General features: G+C 34.0%; 1 long non-coding RNA gene across 3 annotated transcripts in view; it reads right to left on the bottom strand.

The window, feature by feature from the left end:
- LOC147575566 (uncharacterized) overlaps nt 1-18132 on the bottom strand; it is a 110850-nt gene that overhangs the window by 74572 nt on the left and 18146 nt on the right. The window contains exon 1 of one of the 3 annotated variants that reach the window (XR_015242729.1): nt 8243-8282. The exons of the other annotated variants lie outside the window; for them this stretch is intronic. This is a non-coding gene — a long non-coding RNA (uncharacterized LOC147575566). Of the gene's footprint in view, nt 1-8242; nt 8283-18132 lie in introns of those variants that run through there. 3 annotated transcript variants of the gene reach the window in all.

Below are 18132 nucleotides of genomic sequence, written 5' to 3'. Positions count from 1 at the left end.
TTCATCCCAACAAGTGTCTTCCTCAGTATCCATCACCCATTTTCCCTCTCTCCTTTCCCCCCATCAGCCCTCAAGTTTCTCTATTTAAGAATATCTTATCGTTTGCCTCCCTCCCTCTCTGTTTGTAACTATTTTTTCCCCTTCCCTTCCCCCATGGTCTTCTGTTAAGGTTCTCAAGTTCCACATATGAGTGAAAACATATGATATCTGTCTTTCTCTGACTTATTTCATGTAGCATAATGCCTTCCAGTTCCATCCATGTTGCTGAAAATGACATGATTTCATTCTTTCTCATTGCCAAGTAGTATTTCATTGTATATATAAACCACATCTTCTTTATCTGTTCATTAGTTGATGAACATTTTGGCTCTCTCCATGATTTGACTATTGTTGAAAGTGCTGGTATAAGCATTGGGGTACATGTGCCCCTATGAATCAACATTCCTGTATCCTTTGAATAAATTCCTAGTAGTGCTATTGCTGGGTCGTAGGGTAGTTCTATTTTTAATTTTTTGAGGAACCTCCAGACTGTTTTCCAGAGGGGCTGCACCAGTTTGCATTCCCACCAACAGTGTAAGAGGGTTCCTGTTTCTTCACATCCTCACCAGCATCTGTTGTTCCCTGAGTTGTTAATTTTAGCCACTCTGACTGGTGTGAGGTGGTATCTCAGTGTGGTTTTGATTTGTATTTCCCTGATGAGGAGTGACATTGAGCATCTTTTCATGTGTCTGTTGGCCATCTGGATATCTTCTTTGGAAAAGTGTCTATTCATATCTTCTGCCCATTTCTTCACTGGATTATTTGTTTTTTGGGTGTTGAGTTTGGTAAGTTCTTTATAGATTTTGGATACTAACCTCTTATCCAATATGTTATTTGCAAGTATCTCTTCCCATTCCATCAGTTGCCTTTTAGTTTTGTTGATTGTTTCCTTTGCAGTGCAAAAGCTTTTTATCTTGATGAGGTCCCAATAGTTCATTTTTGCTTTTAATTCCCTTGTCTGCAGAGACTTGTTGAGCAAGAAATTGCTGCGGCTGAGATCAAAGAAGTTGTTGCCTGTTTTCTCCTCTAGAGTTTTGATGGTTTCCTGTCTCACATTTAGATCTTTTATCCATTTTGAGTTTATTTGTGTGTATGATGTAAGAAAGTGGTCTAGTTTCATTCTTCTGCATGTTACTATCCAGTTCTTCCAGCACTATTTGCTAAAGAGACTATTTTCCATTAGATAATCTTCCCTGCTTTGTCAAAGATTAGTTGGCCATACATTTGTGGGTCCAATTCTGGGTTCTCTATTCTATTCCATTGGTCTATGTGTCTGTTTTTGTGCCAATACCGTACTGTTTTGATCATTACAGCTTTGCAGTAGAGGCTGAAGTCTGGGATTGTGATGCCTCCAGCTTTGGTTTTCTTCTTCAATATTACTTTGACTATTGTTTTGATTGGGATTGCATTGAATGTGTAGATTGCTTTGGGAAGTATTGAAATTTTAACAATAATTTTTCTTCCAATCCTTGAGCATGGAATGTTTTTCCATTTCTTTGTGTCTTCGTCAATTTCCTTCATAAGTTTTCTATCGTTTTACATATTTGGTTAGGTTTTTATGCTAGGTATTTTATGCTTCTTTGTGCAATTGTGAATGGGATCAATTTCTTAATTCCTCTTTCTGTTGCTTCATTATTGTTGTATAGAAATGCAGTTAACTTCTGTACATTGATTTTGTACCCTGTGACTTTGCTGAATTCATGTATCAGTTGGAATAGCCTTTTGATGGACTCTTTGGGTTTTCCATATAGAGTATCATGTTGTCTGCAAAAGGCGAAAGTTTGACTTCTTTGCCAATTTGGATGCCTTTTATTTCCTTTTGTTGTCTGATTGCTGAGGCTAGGACTTCCAACATTATGTTAAACAACAGTGGTGAGAGTGGACATTGCTGTCATGTTCTTGATCTCAGAGGGAAAGCTCTCAGTTTTTCTCCATTGAGGATTATATTAGCTGTGGGCTTTATATGTGTGGCTTTTATGATGTTTAAGTATGTTCCTTCTTTCCCGACTTTCTTCAGGGTTTTTATTAAGAAAGGATGCTGTATTTTTTCAAATGTTTTTTTTCTGCATCTGTTGACAAGATCATATAGTTCTTATCTTTTCTTTTATTATGTGATGTATCACGTTGATTGATTTGCAAATATTGAACCAGCCCTACAGCCCAGGAATGAATCCCACTTAATCATGGTGAATAATTCTTTTTATATGCTTTTGAATTTGATTTGGTAGAATCTTGTTGAGAATTTTTGCATCCATTTTAATCAGGGATATTGGCCTGTAATTCTCCTTTTATAGTGGGGTCTCTGTCTGGTTTGGGAATCAAGGTAATGCTGGCTTCATAGAATGAGTCCGGAAGCTTTCCTTCCATTTATTTTTTGGAACAGCTTGAGAAGGATAGGTATTAACTCTGCTGTAAATGTCTGGTAGAATTCCCCTGGGAACCCATCTGGCCCAGGACTCTTATTTGTTGGGAGATTTTTGATAACTGATTCAATTTCGTCACTAGTTATGGGTCTGTTCAAATTTTCTATTTCTTCCCATTTGAGTTTTAGTAGTGTGTGGGTGTCTAGGAATTTTTCTATTTCTTCTAGGTTGTCTAGTTTATTGGCATGTAATTTTTCATAGTATTCTCTGTTAATTGTTTTGTATTTCTGAGGTATTGGTTGTGATAAATCCATTTCCATTTGTGATTTTATCATTTGGGTCTTTTCTCCTTTTGAGAAGTCTGGCTAGGGGGTTATCAATTTTGTTTATTTTTTCAAAAAAACAACTTTTCGTTTCATTGATCTGTTCTACTGTTTTTATGGATTCTATATTGTTTATTTATGCTCTGATTTTTATTATTTCTCTTCTTCTGCTGGCCTTGGGGTTTCTTTGCTGTTCTGTTTCTAGTTCCTTTAGGTGTGCTGTTAGATTTTGTATTTGGAATTTTTCTTGTTTCTTGAGATAGGCCTGGATTGCAATGTATTTCCCTCTTATGACTGCCTTTGCTGCATCCCAAAAGGTTTGGACTGTCATGTTTTTATTTTCATTTGTTTCCATATATTTTTTAAATTTCTTCTTTAATTGCCTAGTTGACCATTCATTCCTTAGTAGGATGTTCTTTAACCTCAGTGCATTTGGAGGTTTTCTAAACTTTTTCCTGTAGTTGATTTCAAGTTTCATAGCATTGTGATCTGAAAACATGCATGGTATGATATCAAGTCTTTTATACTTGTTGAGTGCTGTTTTGAGATCCAGTGTGTGATTCATTTTGGTGAATTTCTGTGTGCACTCAAGAAGAAAGTGTATTCTGCTGCCTTTAGGTGAAAAGTTCTGAATAAAGCTGTCAAGTCCATCTGGTCCAGTGTATCATTCAGGGCCATTGTTTCTTTATTAATTTTCTTCCTAGATAGTCTGTCCATTGTTGTAAGTGGAGTATTAAAGTCCCCTGTAATTACCACATTTTTATCAATAAGGTTTCTTCTTTTTGTGATTGTTTTATATATGTGTGTGCTTCTGAATTGGTTGCATAAACATTTACAATTGTTAGCTCTTCTTGATGGATAGACCCTGTAGTTATGATGTAATGCCCTTCTTCATCTCTTGTTACAACCTTTAGTTTGTCTGATCTAGTTTGATATAATTATGGCTTATTCCAGCTTTCTTTTGACTTCCAGTAGCATGATAGATCATTCTCCATCCCCTCACTTACAATCTGAAGATATCTTCAGGTCTAAAATGGGTCTCTTGTGGGGCGCCTGGGTGGCGCAGTCGGTTAAGCGTCCGACTTCAGCCAGGTCACGATCTCACGGTCCGTGAGTTCGAGCCCCGCATCAGGCTCTGGGCTGATGGCTCAGAGCCTGGAGCCTGTTTCCGATTCTGTGTCTCCCTCTCTCTCTGCCCCTCCCCCGTTCATGCTCTGTCTCTCTCTGTCCCAAAAATAAATACACATTGAAAAAAAAATTTTTTTAAATAAAAAAATAAAAAAATAAAATGGGTCTCTTGTAAACAGCAAATAGATGGTTCTTGTTTTTTTATCCATTCTGATACTCTATGTATTTTGATTGGAGCATTTAGTCCATTTACATTCAGTGTTATTATAGAAAGATGTGGATTTAGTGTCATTGTGTTATCTATAGGTTTCATGCTTATAGTGATGTCTCTGATCCTTTGTGGTCTTTGCAACATTCCACTCACAGAAGCCCCCTTATCCTTTTCAGCTTTTTGAGGAACCAGTTTCTTATCCAGAGTATCTACTTGGTTTTGTCAGCTTTTGGGATAATATTTTTATACTCGGTCATTTTACGTGTTGCATATTTTATTATTTACATTTTTTTAAAAAATGTGCTGTTCCAGATTGATTTGTAGAGCCAGAATGAATTGCAAAGGCATTTATAGAAACATCTTTTCACAGCTGGCTAACTGAGGCACAGAGAGGCTAAGTGGTCTGTGCAAGGTCACTCAGCTAGTTTGGGTGAATCTGTTCACATTCACTGACTAGGTTAGTGATCCATGTATTTTTCATAAGATCATTGCTTCAGATAATGACACAAAATACAAAATGGTGTCAACTATGTGATAGATTGATTGTGCCTTAAAGGAAAGATCAATCTTAAAAAAAAGAACTTTCACGTTCTTTCTTATTTGTAGTCCCGAACTTCCAGCACCTCTGCTGAAATGTGTCAACATACTCATTTGGGGGAGAAGGATCACTAAGTTTTCTGGCATAAAGCACAGAGAATTTCTTTGGTACTTCTTAGCTTTCATTTTACCCTTGTCATCTACACTTAATAAATTCCCCCCCAATGACTAGACACATGAAGAAAAAAATTCTACAATCAAATCATCATCACTTCATTTTGATTTTTCAAAACAAGTTAAGAGCTAGCTATATATTCACAGCCCTTATATTTTGTTTTTGCCATACAATAGAAACTACTTAGATTCAGAAGGATTTCTGTAAATTGAGTGTACCTAAATTGAGAAAGTAAGTACATATTTCTGCTTCTATTTTTATAACAGTTTCTATTTTCAGAAACCTTATTTCTATGTTCATGCATATGCACTGCGTTTATTTTCTGTATTCTGATACTCTTTTTTTAATGGTATAATACCCTTATTAAGACTAAAATATATTAGGAAATGTGCCTGCTTCAGCTTTATTTTCTCATCACCAAATAAAGTGCCTTCAACATAACCCATACATAAAAAAGACATTTTGAGTTAAATTGCTGACAGCTTAATCTCATATGAGCAGACTTCAACATTTATATATGCAATTCTTGTCTCATACCTCAACCCTATTTTTAATTCAAATTACCGGATAAATGGTGTCTATTGAATATAATATTGTATCACCAGTTTCACCATGTCTATAATTTCCCACAATATTTACTTTTCATTTAAAATATTCTCTTTAAAGCAATCACTTGTGTTATCCCAGAGACTATGGTTTAAACTGTGGCAGTATATTCTCTGTATTTTGTCCACTGTAAACTGCACTAGTTTTTTATTCATTCTTTTAATAATTCATCAGTTTGCTCATTTTTAAACTGAGTATTTGCCTGCTTTATGCCATAATGAGCATGATATGGGTACTTTAAAGAAGTTGAAATAAGGCAGGGTTGACCAGAACTCAGATCAGGAGGAGGAAACCTGGTGTGAATGAAGTTTGAATACTAGGTCATGGCCCAGCCCCCCAGGGAATTATAGACTATATTAAGGATATTATAGGATACACTAATGATTTGCTCCTTATTCTAAAAACAACACAAAGCCCTTACAGTATTTTAGGCAAGGGTGTGAGTATGTTTGGCTTAATTGTATAAAGATCGCCTATATTCCCTCTTGAGAATGCATTGGTCAGAGAGTTTATTACACAACATATGCATAGAGAAAATCTGGGAGATAATTGCTTGTCATCAAATGATGACAATGGAAAAAGGTGATAGTAGTATTGAATCCATGTAGTAATGATTAATTGCAGAGAAGATTAGAATAAAAAGATGTTCCAAAAAGTATTTCATTATTTATTTGCTTTTAGGTATTTGTATTTTTTTTCACGTTTCCCCTTTTATTACCTTAACACTGCAGCAACTCCATATAAATAAATCTGTGACAACCTCTCTGATTACTTTCTAGGATAAATTCCTATAAGTGAAATTACTGGTAAAACAATATTGTATTTTAAATATGTGTTGGGATATACTGGCTATTTGTTTTTCAGAAAAGGTGTGGTAATATGCATTGCCTTCAATTCAATAAGAAAATATGTCACAGTATTGAATGTCCATTTTGTCAAGCTTTAAAGGTTAAAAATCATTATTTTAATACACATCATGAAATATTACAAAAACTTGTCTACTTAAATTATATAATTTTATGACATTAGCCAAATATGCTTTATTTGTGATAATTTTTCCTAGAGTCACAGTTATCTTTTGATGTTATGCACATTGTTTTTAGTATACATTTTATCAATTCCTAACTCAAATCTCTTTTTTCAGTGAAGTCTAGCTATCTTTACTACTCTGTGCTGTGATATATCTGACACTCTTACCATTTTCTCTAAGGTACTTATCATCAAATATATGATATTATTTACATAATTATGTAAATATTTGTAATATATATGTATATTTTTTTCACTGAGGGATTTTTTTTTTTTTAATTTGTACTGAGCTTGCTATAAAGTATTGCTGAGCTAGAGCCAATTTTCCAGGGCTGGACAGGGGCAAGGAATGCAGGGACCCAGCCAGAGAAAAGCCAGGAGCTTTGGTGTGGTGCAGTGCCTCTCAGTCATCCATATAAACAATTAGTAAGTTGGGCAATAAAAAGAGGATGAGCCAGGGTCAGAAGGGCAGATCAAGGTCCAAAGGGTGAGAGCCTGCAGGCTCTGGGGGAGGAAGGGGAATAGAGTTGAGTGTAGACCCTGAGCCTCCTTCCCCAGGCCTCCAGATCAATTTAGGGCATATGGAGAAGAGAGGGGTTTCAGCCAGAAGGCATCAGTAAAAGAGAAGATAATATTTTATCGTTTCTCTCATCTGTACCATAACGTAGGTTCTATAAGTGCAATGGTCATTTTCTGGTTTATTTATTGATGCCTCCCAAGCATTCAGAACAGCATATAACTGTTGATCAATAAATATTTGTTGGATGAATTTGTTAAATTCTGTTAAATTTTGTTTTGTTCTTTTTCTATGGCTTCTTTTACTGTGGGTACCAATAGAATATTTATCTCCTTGATGAATCTGAAAAGTATTCAACATATTTTCATTATTGTGGGCATATATTATCGCTTTAATTCCATTAGAATAATGTAATCTTCTTGCTAATTTTTGCAAGTTTTGCTTTATTTATTCATCTAGATAGCCTTTAGAAATGCTTTTTCCATAGTACTACAAAAATCACTAGAGATTTTGATTTCACTTCATGGTATATTTCTTTTTCTTTTTCATGGTATATTTCTGAATTTATTTTAGTTGTAAAGCTTTTAACATCAGAGTTTTGCAGAGGATAGTAACACAGAACATTTGAGTTAGACCATAATCACACATTCAGATTTTCACAATTTCACAATTTTACAAGAAGGTAAATGGAAATATAAATACTTAAAGCATTAGAAATACAGTGATTAAAACTTAAAAACTAAGGGTGCCTGAGTGGCTTAGTTGGTTAAGTGACCCACTCTTGATTTTGGCTCCTGTCATGATCTCATGGTTTGTGAGTTCAAGCCACAGGCTGTGTGCTGACAGCACAGAGCCTGCTTGGAATTCTCTCTCTCTGCCCCTTCCCAGCGTGTGCTCACTCTTGCTCTCTATCTCTCAAAATAAATAAATAAACTTAAAAAAACTTAAAAACTAAATTTTGAAAATGTCCGGACACAATGAGAATTTGTCACAAGTAGAATTCTAAAAAGAAATGACCAGAGAAATACTGCAGTCCACAGAAGCACTTGGACTAGGCTTAGATCAATGGAAGTCAAGAACTGTTTTGACTATGGTGGAGACTTTTCCCAGAACCAAAACAGAGATATCCTTTAGCCTCTTCTAACAAAAAGTTTTTACCAATATCCTAATAATAATAAAATACCAGAACCATACTGTTATTTTACATATGTTTTGTTAATAAATACTGTCACTTTAGATCTAGAAATGAAGCTATATAAATATGGGGTAAGAGTCGTTAAACACATAATTATCAACTGGACATGTTTTTACTACCTATTTTTCCCTTGAGATTTTTCAGTGACTTCTCATTGTTCTTAAAATAAAATAGAAGACTATTAGCATGGATTTCTGAGGTCAGTATTACCTGGCTTCTGCTCATCCCTTGAACCTTCTTTGATACCATGGTCCTCTTTGATCACCACTCTCCGGACATACTGCTCTTTTATTGTCCTTTGCATATCCCAAGCCCTTTCAAATCCTGGAGCTGTGTATTTGTTCTTCCTTCCCACTGCATATATCTCAGTGTTTCCCACCCATCAATTCAATCTCAATAATCATCTCTTCCCTGGCTTCCCTGGCTATCATATCAAAAGTAGTCTATAACCCCAACTCTCCAGTTCCTAACTCGCCATAATTTCTCCCTTGGTATTTCCTTCATCTCACTGAACATAATCTGACATTCTATATCCACTTATGTGAAGAGACTTCAAGAAGTCTTAGTATATCTTTTGGACAAACCAAATGATCTGATTGTGGGAATACAGAGGACAGAAGAGGTAAAGTAAGGCAAGAGCAGCCAGTGCTGAATGTAGCCCACACTGGACACAGTGGCTGCTCAACCAAAGAAAAAACAAGACATGATGGAAACACCATACGCTTAAAACAGCAGAAATATTTTTCCTTTTAAGATGAAATGCCTAGGTTTCCAAGGAATACTGAGCCCACCTTTACCCCTTCACCCCATGCATTCTTCGTGAGTTTGCTAATGTATATGCATAGGCTGCCAAGTAGTTAGGGTCATGATAAGTATTTGAAGACTTTTTAACTTATTTTTCTGCTTTCATTTCCACATACAATGGTTCACTGTCCAATAAATACAAGAGAGCTACCCAGGTCGAGGCTGCACCCAGCCCTATCTTGCTTAAGGGGGTTTTTCTTGGTACAGTCCCTCCTGGCCAAATCATTTGGACTCTGAGTGATCCTTTCCTCTCACATCGCACCCAGCAAGGCGACATCTGGTAGCTTAAAAGTAATGATGATTTAACCAAAATTTCAGTATTAGAACTTTCAGAGGTGCTTTTATCTTTTTCTTCCAGCTGTAACATATGATCGTTAATGTGACTCATCTGTCAATTCCGCCCTTCCTTGTTTCTGAGTGCCTTTCTGTTTCTCTTTTTGATGGTATATAGTTTATCTCTTACTCAAATTCACCAAGATAGGGAATCAGAATTGTGGGGCAAAGCTCTCACAAACCCTTTTTTTGATTGCTTACTAGAGTCTATGGTTGGGTGCCTTTAGGTCCAATTTTCTTTCTTTTGATGCACATAACCATGGTCAAATGAGAGAGCAATGTATAAAACCTTTCCAGGCCTGCCTCTCAGCTAAGAGCTATGAAAGAGAGGTAAAAGCTACTTTTAGGAGAGAAAGGTATTTAGGCAGCCAAATAGAACCAAAGAAAGCCATTCCCATCATAGGAGACAAGATGAGTTACATTCCGCTCTTAAAGATGACCAATAAATGTATAATCCTATTTAAATAAGCTACCCTTGCAATATGCTTAAGAAAGACTGACTCTTGGGGCGCCTGGGTGGCGCAGTCGGTTAAGCGTCCGACTTCAACCAGGTCACGATCTCACGGTCCGTGAGTTCGAGCCCCGCGTCGGGCTCTGGGCTGATGGCTCAGAGCCTGGAGCCTGTTTCCAATTCTGTGTCTCCCTCTCTCTCTGCCCCTCGCCCGTTCATGCTCTGTCTCTCTCTGTCCCAAAAATAAACGTTGAAAAAAAAAAAAAAAAAAAGAAAGACTGACTCTTTACTAAAGTGAAGGAATAAGGAGATGAACTAGAGAATTTTCTATCATTGGGAACCTAGGTGGCTCGGTCAGTTGAACATTCTACTCTTGATCGTGATTTGTAGGATCGAGCCTGAGTCAGTCTCCATGATGAGCATGGTGCCTGCTTGGGATTCTCTATCTCTCTCCATCTGACCCTCTCTCCCACTTGTGCTCTCTCTCTCTAAAATAAAATTTTAAAAATGAAATTAAAATTTTTAAAAAGATAATTTTCTATCATTATAATCATTGGATTTTCAGATGACTGTTACATAAGACTTGTGGCAAATTCCACGTTACCTAGCTGGATGTATATTTCCTAGATTTTATAAAAAATGATTTTTTTTTTACAAAAGAAGAAAAAAACAATAGATTATTCCTATTGACGTTCTTCTTTCACAGGGAGAAGGATCCTTGTGAATTAAGTTACATTTTTCTCCATTGCAGGTGTTAAATACTGCAAAGCATCTTTATAAACCACGAGGGAGGTGGTGAGCTTTTTGAACAAATACTCTTTTCTTTTGTCGATGAGTAAGAGTGATTTACCCAAGTGGCAATTCAATTGTTACAGTAGAAGGTATAGAATGGATACACAGCTTCACAAATCTCTGTTGGTTTTGAATATACAAGTGAAGTACTATCAAATCACCACTAGAAAAAAAAAAAAATAACCCCAGACTGTTCTAGTATAGATATGCAGATATCAACTGTTCCACTGGATATTCAAGAGGGGGAGAAATGTAAATGCTTTTCTTTATTCAAGATATTTATGAAAGAAAAATAAATTGAGTGCATGTTTATGACCTCAGAGATTGCTGTGGATTTCCATTTTATGTTACAAAATATTCATCAAAAAGGTGAAAGTGAAAGTGAAAATGACTGTGGAAAGTGATAATAAAGGTGAGATAGATGGTGAAAAGCCTTTGGATATAGACTTAGATTCAAATCTCAGTCCTGCCACTTTGCATATGTGAATCACAGGTTTGGTAACTTTCCCCTTGAAGTCTTTATTAACTTGTATCTAAAGGAAGATTATAAATTCTCTCTTGTGAAATTTTAAGTTTGGGAAATGGTGAATATACAACACCAAGAATAGTGTCTGTCACTCAGTATGTGAAAGCTGTTAGGCATTAGGATCTATATGATTCAATAGATTTATTCACTCAACTTGGCTTGTTTTCTGTATTCCAATAGCTATGCACTCAGCTAATGTCCAGGCATTTCCAGCACTATTGATCATATTTGTCCTTAATGTATATAGCTACTTTTTTGATTCATTTGTTTTAAATTATCCCCCTTGTAACTCTGCAGTTTTAGCAAGAAGCAGTCTTTGACTCTCTAGACTTTGTTGGGATTTTGACAACTAATTTATTTATATACACATACCAACACACATCTACATAAAGACCTCAGTACAGTTAATACTTGTAAATGATTACATTTATAAGTTCAAATCCATTTATCAAGATGTTCTCCAAATGGTTAAATAGTTTATAGTCATTGGTTTAGAAAAGAATATTGAACCAAGACTGGGTTCCCAATACAGCACAAAAATACACATCTTAACTTTGATCAAATGTCTTATGTTTGTTCACATTAGAATCCAAGGTGTTATTTTAATGTGGCTGTATAAGAAGAGATTAATGATTTGGAGTCAATATGTACACAACAGTTTTTTGTTTTTCAACTGTAGACTCCATTTACAAGTATTTATTTTGGAAGACCACTTGTATTTGTTCAATAAGAACTATTGACTTTATTTTAAAATCATTTTTTATTCTGAAATCGGTACATATAGGTAAGAAATATTAAAAAAAATACAGCTCAGTGATTTTCCAAAAAGTGAATATCCATCTTACCATAGCCCCAAACAATAATAGAACATTTCAACTCCTTCAGTGCCACCCTAATTCAACACCTTAGTCAGTATTTATTCCTTCCCACAAAGATAACCACTATTCTCACTTGCGTTTATTTGTAAATTTATCCCCTATATATGTATTCTTGAAATAATAGTTTTACTTTTTATTAAAATGTTTATGTATTAATATATTGAGAGAGAGAGAGAGAAAGCATGAGTGGTGGAGGGGCAGAGAAAGAGGGAGAGAGAGAATTGCAAGCAGGCTTTGTGCTGCCACTGCAGAGCTGGATAGGACACGGAGCTCAATCCCATGAACTGTGAGATCATGACCTAAGCCAAAACCAAGAGTTAGAGGCTTAACCACCTCAGCCACCCAGGTGCACCTAGTTTTACTTTTAAAAAATAAATATAAAAAATAAATAAATAAATAAATAAATAAATAAATAAATAAAGGAAACATAATATATATTCTTTTTTTCTGACTTCTTTCAATCGCCATTTTTTAAATGAATTTTACCATCTTTGTATGTATTAATAAGTTGTCCAATTGTTGATCTGTTTTTTTCTATCTTTTTTTTTTAATTTTTTTTTTTTAATGTTTATTTTTTTTTGAGACAGAGAGAGACAGAGCATGAATGAGGGAGGGGCAGAGAGAGAGGGAGACACAGAATCGGAAACAGGCTCCAGGCTCTGAGCCATCAGCCCAGAGCCTGACGCGGGGCTCGAACTCACGGACCGCGAGATCGTGACCTGAGCTGAAGTCGGCCGCTTAACCGACTGAGCCACCCAGGTGCCCCTCTATCTTTTTTTTCTTAAGTCAGTTTAGATAAAGGATTGGAAATTTTCAAAGAATCAACTTTTGATTTAATTGATTTTATTTATTGCTTTCTGTTTTCATTCCATTGATTTCCAATCTAAGCATTATTTTGTCCTTTCTTCTGCTTGTTTTAGACTTAATTTGCTGTTTATTTTTTTAGATTCCTAAGATGAAAGCTTAGATTATTGATCTCTGATCTTCTTCTCTAATGTATTCATTAAAAACTATAAAATTACATTTAAGAACAACTTCTTGGTGACACACATTTTAGTATTTTAAAAAAATTATAATTTAACTTCAAAATATTTTATAATCCCTATTAATTTTTTATCTCAGCTGGGATTTATTTAAAGTTGTTTTGTTTAATATGAATATATTTATAGTTTTCTGGATTCTTACTATTATTGTTTTCTAATTTAATACCATGTGATCAGACCATGTGCTTCATAAGAATTTCATTATTGATGTTTAGTGCTACTAGTTTTATGGTCTAGTGTCTTGTCTGTTTTGAGGAAGGTTCCATTTGTACTTGAAAATAATTAGTTCTATAGTTATTAGATAAAATATTCTAAACAGCATAATTATCAATAGAAAGTTGTTTGATAGATTAAAATATTCAACATTTTTTCCTGATGCTTTTATTCACTTATCAGTTGTTGGAAGAGAAATAATGAAATCTCCTATTTTCATTGTGGCTTTGCCTATTATCCTAAGTTCTGTCAATTTTTAATTCATGGGCATAAATATATGCTTACACATATAGAAAGATTATTTATTTTTTAATATTTACAATTATAAAATATTTCCTTTTATCTCTTCAAAATTCTTTGAGTTGAAATCTTTTACTGATATTAATGTGCCATATTTACAAATTTTTTTACAAATTTATTTTCACACTGTTATTTAAGGTTTATTTCTTATAAATAACATAAATAGGGGTTTGATTTTCTATACAACTGGGATTATCTAGCTTTTAAATGAAATTTTCATTCAATTTATTTTATTATATTTATTGACATGTTTGGGCTTAAAATTGCCATTTGCATTAACTATTTTGTCCCTTTATGAATTTTTTCCTAGTTTCACTTTTGTTCATTTTATGCTGTTAGTAATCCATCTTATCCCCTGCATTTCCATTTTCAGTTATCCCTCTTTTTGTTCATTTTTTTGTTCATTTTTAATGGTTGCTCTAAGGATTAAAATGTTCATCTTTAAGTTATATCATTCTACATGAAAATAACATATGGTTATAAATAGTGTGATTATCTTACAATAGAATGTTACATTTCCTCTTCCCATACCCTCTTCTCTTGTTATCCTACATTTTACTTTTCTGTATATTATAACCCCCTACTATATTTTCTTTATTTTTACTTTGAACAATTAATATTTTTATCCTTAAAACCATCAATATTGCCTTATATTTACTTTGCTGTATTCATATTTTACATATATTTATTAATATTTGAAACAAAATTCTTCACTTTCTGTGTTTGAGATAATGTCTCATCAATGTGCAGAACGACTTTTAACATTTTTTTAATATGGATCTCCTGATCAGAAAGTTCGTCAATATTTTTAATTTTTTTTTTACATTTATTCATTTTTGAGAGACAGAGAGAGACAGAGCACAAGTGGGGGAGGGACAGAGAGAGGAAGAGACAGAATATGAAGCAGGCTCCAGGCTCTGAGCTGTCAGCACAGAGCCTGACATGGGGCTCCAACTCACAAACTGCGAGATCATGACCTGTGCCGAAGTCGGACGCTTAACTGACTGAGCCACCCAGGAGCCGCAAAGTTCGTCAGTATTTTTAAAAGCATCTTTATTTCTTTGTTGTTGTTGTAGTTTAATTGAACTGCTTCTTTTCACCTCTTATTTATTTCTGTGTGATTTTCAAGCATACATAACCTCACTAATTAATATCCCAACTTACTAATTCTTATTCATTTTTTGTTTCTTCTATATTTAATCTGCTCTTAAATCTATCAGTTTGGGTATTCTTTTAAAATTTTTCTTCTTTAACTTAAAATCTTTCCCCTTAAATATTTTTCCAGACTTTCTTTATTGGGTTTACATAAAAGACTCAAATTAATATGTTATCAAAAAGTTAATTATTTATAACTATTATTTGATAGATACTTGAACAACCGTTGTGTCTTTTTCAGCAAATCAACAATTCATAAGGGAGTAAAAAGAGTTGTTCCAATCTTAAAGAGCGATATTTGCAAAGCTCATTATAACACAAAAAGAAATCTAAACATCAGCAAAAGTGGGGCAAAGCACAGTGACTTTATAGCATCTGCCATTAAACAAATTATAAAATATTAAAGGGAGATTATGCAAAACAACTAAGATTAATTGCTGCTAATTGACAAAAGTCACAAAACCAAGTGTTGGTTTCATTTGTGATACTAATGTCATTTACAAGGTTAATTACTGTGTCACCTCACAGTCCCCAGTTGTTTTTCATATTGTGGCAGAGAATGTGTGAACAGATGGGCCAGAATAACATCTGGCTTAGGTGAGCAGTAAGAGTACAGCTGACATCCTTGAATGATTTCCTTCAGTTGCACTGTCTCAGGAATAGAAAGTAATGAGAGAAACACAGGTGCCAGAAATAAACAACTTGATATTTACTTATTAGCATACTGGCCCTTGCCAAATCCTAGACTGAATGTCATAATTAGCATCTAACAGGGCTACAGTAATGTTCTTATCAATATTATCTTTTAAAGTATGCTTATATATAATTTAGTCAATTTGTCATTAATATCTTACTTACCCAACTTTGCTTCTGTATGTCAATCAAAATGATACCTTCTAGTTTATGGAAAATCACAGTATTTCAAACGTAATATCTATCTTGATCCTCAGGATAACCTTATAAATTAGATGTCACAACATGATATCCAAATAAATAATCAAAACCCAGAGATACTAAGTTAAAAAGATAACAAAGGATACAAAACCAGAATTACTGACTTTAACTTCACACTTAGAACTCCATTATGTCAGTAATAGAAAGAAGAAAGCCTTTGATAACAATAATGACTATTGAAAACTTTAAAGCTATAATTTGCAAATTTCATTTCTTACTGTGTTTTAAGTAATACTATAATCATTTTTCTATTCAGAATGCTACAGGTCTAAGGGATTTAATTCTAAGTATTCTAGTATAAAATTATTTCAGTCTTATTTCATCTCTTAAATATATTAATCTTTCAATGGCCTGAGAATGTGCGACAATGCCATTTCTAGTTTATAGAATGTCACAGTATTCAAGGTGAAAATATATATTTAAGTAGCACAACACATCCTCACTAGAAAAGAGATAATTGTCAGAAAAATGAAATTCTGGCTATTTTAAAAATTGTGTATGAATGTCCTCTATAGTTTGTTTATGTATCCATTTGTTCTTGCTGAAACCCTGCCCTGTTTTGGTTGTCCTTATTACAGAGAGCAAAGCTAAATGTGACATTTTAGGAAGGTGGTTCAAGAGTGAGCTCTCTTGGCCTTTATTTCTCTCTGCCAGGTATAATAGTGTTGCTGCTCTCTTGTCAAGAAGGGAAGCACTGAACACTGCACATGTAATTAATTATCACTATTGTTATTACTGAAATCCAGCTAGGCATAATATACACAGCTTTGTTGTTCTATTTTAGTCAGGCATGTTTCATAATGTACTCCCTTTCCCTCTTATGAAGCTCCTGAGCCAGTTTCTGTCCTTTGAGCCAATATTGTTTTTGTACCTTTGAATATAAGAAATCTATGGAGAGGGATGGTTGTTCAAGCTGTTTTCTTTTTTTTTTTCCTACATGAATTTTTAGTAATAATCTCCTTTTGCAGCTCATCAATATATATGGGTCTCCGGGGAAAATATTTTATTAGGGTAATTTCAGTATAAAGAATACTTCAACAGACTAATATCACTATAATAAGTAATGCTTTCTAAAGAAAAATGGAGAATTACCTACAGCATTAAAATCTAGTTTGTTCAGATTTACTATCCATGCTGAGTAATACAGTAGTCTATAGGTTACTATAGATTATTTTTACAAGTTTTATTGAGATATAATTCATACTATACAATTCACATAGTTAAAGTGTACAATTCAATAGATATTTCAGTGTATTCAGAGAGTTGTACGGTCATTACTACAATCAATTCCAACACTCCACAGAGAAACCCTGTGACCAGTAGAAGTCACTCTCCATTTCCTCCCAATCCTCCAGAACCCAGTTCTAGAAAATAATGACTCTATTTTCTGTCTGTATACATTTGTCTGTTCTGGACATTTCATATAAATGGAATTATGAAATTCATGTTATTTGGTAACTGGCTTCTTTAACTTTGTGGAATATTTTCAGGGTTCATCCATATTGTAGCAAATATAAGTACTTTTTGATCACTTAATAATAGTCCATTGTTTGGATAATAATCATTTTATATATCCACCAGTTTATGGGCATTTAGGCTGTTTTTACTTTATGGCTGTTATAACTAATGCAGCTATGAATATTTGTGCTCAAGATTTTGTATGGACAAATGTTTTAACTTCTCCTAGATATACACAAAGAAGTATATTCAATGAATCATAAGGCATATCTAAGTTTAACCTTTTGAAGAACTACTAGATTACTTCCACAGTTGCTATACCATATTACATTTCTATTACAACTGTACTAGAGTTCTTGTTACTTCACACCCTTGTCAACATTTGTTATTATCTGCCATTTTGATTATACCTGTCATACTGGGTATCTCATTTGTTGTGTTGAATTGCATTTCCTTCTTGACTAATGAGATTGAGCATCTTTCCTTGTGTTTATTAGCTATTTATGTGTCCTCTCTGGAGAAATATCTACTCAGATCCTTTGCCCATTGGCCTTTTTTATTTTTGATTTGTAGTGGTTTTTGTTTATTCTAGATACAACTCCTTATCTGATATATACTTTATGAATGTGTTCTCCTAGTTTTGGGTTGTGCTGTCACTCCCTGATGATGTTTCTTTGGTTTTTAATTTTTTTGAAGTCAACTTTACCTTTTTTCTCCTGTAACTTGTATTTTTAGTATAAGAGCTAAGAAAGTTTTGTTTAACACGAGGTCATGAAGATTTACTCTTGTATTTTCCTTAGAGAGTTTTATGTTTTAGCTCTTGTGTTAGGTTCACAATACATTTTTATTAATTTTTGTCTATGTTGTCATTCTTTTTCATCTGGATATCCAGTTGTCCCAGAACCATTACTTGAAGATATTGTTTTTCCCCATTGAATTATTTTTGCACACTTGTTGAAAATAAATTAACCTTAAATGTAGGGCTTATTTCTGATTCTAAATTATATTCCATTGATTTATATGTATATCTTTGTGACAGTTCCTTTTTCATCCATCCACTTCAATAAGTTTGTTTTAAACATTTATTAAAGAGTTATTTTGT

The sequence above is a fragment of the Puma concolor genome, chromosome D3 (genome assembly GCF_028749965.1).
Source record: "Puma concolor isolate L17-30 chromosome D3, mPumCon1.1.hap2, whole genome shotgun sequence".
Taxonomy (NCBI): Eukaryota; Metazoa; Chordata; class Mammalia; order Carnivora; family Felidae; genus Puma; species Puma concolor.
This window is presented reverse-complemented; position numbering and strand designations above follow the sequence as displayed.